Genomic DNA, 6,000 nt, shown 5'->3' on the forward strand with positions numbered 1-6,000 from the left:
TGTAGAGTTTAGATTATGGATTGTATATAGGATGGTTTGGATAGGGATGATCCTGCCTTGGGCAGGTGGTTGGACTAGATGACTTCTGGAGCTCCCTTCCCCCCCTACTGCTTTATGATTCAATGAAGACACATCATAGAAGTTTACCCAGTGGCTTTTTTTCTAGCTTCAAACATTTGTAGCAAAACTAGAACTTTTCTTTAAAAAGGTATCCAATCCTGATATAGAGTTCAAATGATGGATAATTTACACTGTCTCCTGATCTAATGGGTTTTGACCTATAGTGTTAAACTTTACCCCATATTTTCAAAGTGATTTTTTTCTTAGCTTCCACTTTGAGCTGTTAAAATTTGCTATTGCTTTATTTTATAATTTAAAGAGCCCCATTATAATGATTTTTTCATCTTATAAGTAAATTGCTTTTTTTTTTTTTTTTTTTTTTTTTAAGGTTGGATCTCCAGTCTATTGCTTTTCCTGCTCCTTTGTTTGAAAAAGCCTACTGTGTTTTTTGTTTTGTTGTATTATTATTTCTCATTCCCTGCAAGCTGTGTTCAAATGGCCCATAGTTCTCATCAGTCCATATTTCAAAATATTTTGGCTTTGGGCTGAACTGCAACCAGGACCATTGGAACCAGAGTTTCCTTAAATGAGCATGTACACCTACAGTTATGGTTTACATGATTTCAGAAAAATCATCCATAATTCCACTCATTTCACATCAAGGAAATTGAATCCAAATAACCATATGAACATTCTACTAACAGAATCCATTTTAAAAACAATTACGCTATATGTTGCTGAATGAAATGTAAGGAAGGGAACTTGCATAGGAATGCCAATGCACAATCCACTGTGTCATTCATGAAACATGCAGTCATCCTGCACTCCTGGAATAGCATGATTTATTCCCTATTCAAAATGCAGTGAATACATCTGGTGTGTACTCTACATATTTCTCTTACAGCTGAGTGAATAATTTGCAATAAATTGTTAACATAAACCTCTTACTACTCCAGAAATTATGGAAACTGGTCAATATAGTCTTACACTTCATCATCATTCAAAATTATTTGGTGACTGTCTTTTATAAATTATCCTATAGATCAATCACAAACATTAAAAAAAAATGACGATGCATTACTTAGTTTTGTTTGGACAGATGAATCTTATGGCATGTTTTCATTCCCCAATTCACCAAGGTATTTACATAAGTGAATTTTTATATCAGTGAAGTAACTCACATGTTTACAAGGCCATGTTAACTGTTGAAGAATTAGAGCATATATTACCTGAGTTTCAACATAATTTTATGCCATTATGATATTTAGGCTTGTAAATGATTTATCTCAGTTATGAAACTGAATCTCTAATAGAGAGATAAATTTGTAGCTGCAGATATTTTGTCTGTTATAAAATGGCCATGATGTAAGCTGCTGTAACATTTATGATGAATTAGGAGGGCATCCTTAGTTAGGGAGCTGGGTTTTCACTAATGTCTGTCTGACATTTGCAAAATTGATTTCTTTTGACATTTAGAGCACCTCTGTTGTAGTATGGGCTCACGTCTGACATTAAGCAAACTAAATTACACTGGTTTTGTTTAAAAGCTTTCCACAGAACATTGTTATTTTACAAATCAGGAGATAACTCTTCTACAGGTGCTAGGCAGATTCCTGGGAACAAAGCAGTTTACTTCTTTTTTTTTTTTCTACTTTAAGTAAAACAGGCACAACACATGGCACAGAAATCAAATCAAGTCATTAACCAAATGAGACCTACTACCAGCCAAACCCAGAGAATTTCCTGTCTGTGCTCATGGTGAGGAAAAATGAATGCTCATAGATTTGAAGGTCTTATGATAAAACTTTGAAGAATAAAGTTTGTGTTAATGCATTAAAGGGCTTACCTGGTATTTCTGTGAGTTTCCGAGAAAAGTGAAATGATGAAGAAATGGCTTGCACTCAAAAAGGACATTGGAAGAACTCAAATCTCTCTTTGAATAAGAAGTGTGTTTGTCTTTGACTTCAGAGATATTGGCACAAATGGATCTGAAATGAGCTTTTAGTAATACTACTGTCTTTTTCTCATTGTGGTTTACATTTGAAATCCAGGACTAACTAGACTGCATAAGTAAGTAAAAAAGATAAAATTAAAGATGGGAAGGGGAGGGTAATTTCCCTCAATACAGATTTTAGCTTACATTGTTCATTTAACTTTGACTGTTTTAGCATGTGAGTTTGTGTCAGAACAATCAGTGCTGAAATCTTCTCACTGCAACTATATTATCTAGTTAGGTGGTACTCAAGTTATCTTCCCCATGGGACATATCTTTGTTACTCCTGGTCTAGACATTTTGGCTTTGATGTTCTTTTAATTAAACACAGTGTTTTCAATAGGCCTGTTCCTGGGTTTGCTCAAACTGTACATAATATCCAAGGCAGAGGACAGAAGACAACTTTTGTCTATCAGGATCCATAAGCCATTCTTGGCCCTCTGTTACAGCAATCTTCAGGGAAAATCCTATACACATTCAAATCTTAGCTGGATATATCAGCAGCTAGGAATGATTATGCATCAAAAGGGGAAGGAGGACAGGGGAAGGAGGAACAGGGGAAGGAAGGGGAAGATGAAACAGCAACAGCATTCATCTCCAGAACCACACAAAAGCAGGGTCTCAGGGCAGACCTCTCCAACTGACTGGTGATCTCAGAGCTCACTGCACAGAAGACCATACCAACAAGCAGTAAGCTAAAAGTGAAGGGGGGCTAAATCTCCCTTACCTCATTCCTGAAATCATTACCAGGTTCTTCTGATGTTCCTCTAAGTCAAAGACTTGACTACCTTGAAGAATTTCGTGTGACTGACTTTTTCATCCTAGAGTTTACTCCCCTTTAATAATACATTATATAACACCTTTTGAATGGGAAACGTGGATACAATGATGTTACATTTGTGCCAGTGTCAAAGCTGCCTCTCTTTTCTGATTCAGAACCATAAGCTGAATAGTACGCTCATTAGAAGTAGCTATTCTCTCTTCTCCCAGGACCATTTGTGACCAGCTGCTCTCCCCACACCAATAAAAAAATAAAGAAAAGGTGCCTTCTACTCACAAGGGTACTTTTCCCACTAGTAAAAAGATAATTGCTTGATACACTGGTATAACATTAGTACTTTTAAGAGTAAAGTAAAATTGTGATGCCCATAGCTGTTCATTATTTAAGTACCATCAGCTGACAACCGAAAGTTGCTTGTTACCTTTTGCAATACTAACTTTTTCAAGTACAGGGGTTCCCAAACTGTGGTACATGTACCCAGGGTTCGAATTACACTGACTCTTGGGGGCCTCTGCCAAAAAATTAAACTGGTTCATTGATGAACAAGGCCACTTAAGAGAAGGAGCAATCCGATTGGAGACCCCCTCCCCAGGTTGTGATTTTCAAATCTTATGGGGGGAGGGGGATTCTTGTCTCTTATGGTGTGGGGGCTCAGCTCCTCCAAAGCTCCCTCTTAATTCCCACCCTGCACATATCCCCAGGGGTATGCAAGACATCTCTTGTGGGGGGAAATTGTGTAATGGCAGATTTAAGTTTCATTATAATAATAATTGACATATAAGGGGTTAAAATATAAAATGTATGCTGGTAGGGGTACATGGACAGCTGGTAAATCTGGAAGAGAGCACACAATAAGAAATAAGGAAGTTTGGGAATCTCTTCTCTAGTATGTTTTCCTCTATAGAGGACTCTTTTTCATTTAATTTCAAAGGATATTTGAAATTTCACTGTATGCATTAAATTTCATTAATTACCTTTTAAAGATCATTGTTTGCATAAACTAAATGAACATATAGCATAGTTCTATTAGAGCAGTTAAGATTTATTTTTAAATCAGTATTTCTGTTATTGTACTGCAGGGAAATACTGTCCTATAGACACCCTGATTATTTCCTGATTTGAAAATGGGGGAAACAAAGTTCATTGCCTCAGACACTACTGTGAGATACTTGGATAAATGGTCAAAGCTGCAGGAGACTAAATTCTTATTCAACTATGAATATTCCATTGAATGATCATCCACTCAATATTACACTCAGCGCTGTCCCTAAGGAGGGGTCGGGGGGGGGGGGGGTGAATCGGGGCAACTGCCCCAGGCCCTGAGCTTTGGGGGGTCCCCACAGAGTTCTGTAATATTTGTGTTAAACATTCCTTTACTCACTATTTCAATTCTTATAACAGAGATTTTTTAATATTAAACCTAAAATAGATACTTTTTATTTCTGAGTTTTAATCAGGGCAATGTGTTTGCCAGGTGTGATATTTATCATAATACAATATGAACTAGAATAGAAGTTCTGATTGGGATCTGATTTTTGTTCCAATCAAATAATAATGAAGACAAATTTGGATGCCTACTCAAAATGTCTACCTAATAATAACATTTATGACATACAATGACAGAACAGTTCATGGAATATTAGCATATATTATGCAAGGTCTTTCACTGTTATTTTTCTTATACTGAACACAACGCACCACTGTAACAGGAGGGCGGTCAGGATTGCTGTGCTCTCCCCTGCTGCCTCCTTCATCATGCCAACTTGCCGACAAGCACCCTCAAATCCTCGTCCGCCATGACTTTGATGTCATATGTATTTTATAGGGAGGCTGCCTTTTGTCCTCTTGGCCACGGTTCTCCTGTTATCACTAGTTCCTCTCCTGTATTGGGTGTTCTGTACACCCCAGCCTTATGGGCTATGTGTGACTCCAACTACCCTTGTACCATGCCCCAAGCCTCGCAGATGTAACTGACGTTGTTCAGTCTCTCTCCGCACCCTCTCCAGTGCTCGGGCTCTCTGCAGCCCTGTCTCTCTCCACGCGCTCTCCAGAGCTCAGGCTCTCCGCAGCCCTGTCTCTCTCTCTCTCTCTCTCTCTGCACCCTCTCTGGCACTCCGGTTCTCCGCAGCCCTATCTCCGTGCCCTCTCTGGCACTCAACAACCGCGGCCCCCACTCTGGGGCTTCTCAAATGCCCCCACTCTCTGGGGCTTGGGTCAGTGTACTGCACCCTCAATGGCACTAGGGTCCCCACACTGTTGTCAGTCCCCTATGAGGCCTCCTCCATCCCCTCTTAGCCTCACCCAGACCACCAGTAACAAACAGCAAACGAAACACAAGCCCCTGGGCTACAACACAAACTCCAGCCATCCAGCTATAACATTAATCCAGCCACCCCAAAGGTGCTCCATCCTTTACCAGTCTCACTGCTGATGCATTCAGGCCTCTTCCCTCTGCTTGCACAGGCAGGGCTCCTTCCTCCTTGTCTGCCAGCAGGGAACTGCCTCCTGGCCTCCTGCCTGTGATTTATAAGAGCCAGGCCCTGCTCCTTCTTGTCAGCTGGCTAGGCAGGTGTGGGTCATTATTTCCCTCTAGTTGCCTCAGCAACCGTCACCTGAGGAGTTATTCCAGCTCTCCAAGTAGGAGGCATCTTAGTGCCCTGCTACAGACACACAAAAGGAAACTACTTACTGCATGACTTGGGTTAAACTCCCCATCCAGAATAGGGGCCTACTGGTGTCATTCCAATTGCCACAGAAGGCGATCTATGTTGTTAAGTGTATACCGCACTTTTGGCACAAGAAAAATTAAAAGGTCTCTGATCTTAGATAATGAATTTACATTAATAATTACATTAATTTTTCTTGATTACTTTTCATTAGGTTTGGTATTAAAAAGCCTAGATCTTAACCAGTTTGGAAAACTAAGTGAAACTCAAACCGATTTGACGAATTTTGGAAAATTAATTATTATTTTTAATATCTTGCAAACTAATGAGCTTCATTTTTAAGGGATGGAATGATTCAACTCAACAGCTGAGATATATTTGAATTTGCATTTCAATACACTTTTGCAGATAGAAGTGTCAAACCAAGGACATCTTCTTAACAAGTTTAAATAGGAAGAGTGAACCAACATTTAATTATGACATTTCTGTTTAAGGGAAAA

General features: G+C 39.2%; 1 long non-coding RNA gene across 1 annotated transcript in view; it reads right to left on the minus strand.

Moving 5' to 3' along the window:
- LOC132250648 (uncharacterized) overlaps positions 1 to 5,315 on the minus strand; it is a 35,701-nt gene extending 30,386 nt beyond the window's left edge. The window contains exon 1 of the long non-coding RNA XR_009462246.1: positions 5,251 to 5,315. This is a non-coding gene — a long non-coding RNA (uncharacterized LOC132250648). The remainder of the gene's footprint in view (positions 1 to 5,250) is intronic.
- Positions 5,316 to 6,000: the final 685 nt, after the last annotated feature.

This window comes from Alligator mississippiensis, chromosome 5, assembly GCF_030867095.1.
Source record: "Alligator mississippiensis isolate rAllMis1 chromosome 5, rAllMis1, whole genome shotgun sequence".
Lineage (NCBI taxonomy): Eukaryota > Metazoa > Chordata > Crocodylia > Alligatoridae > Alligator > Alligator mississippiensis.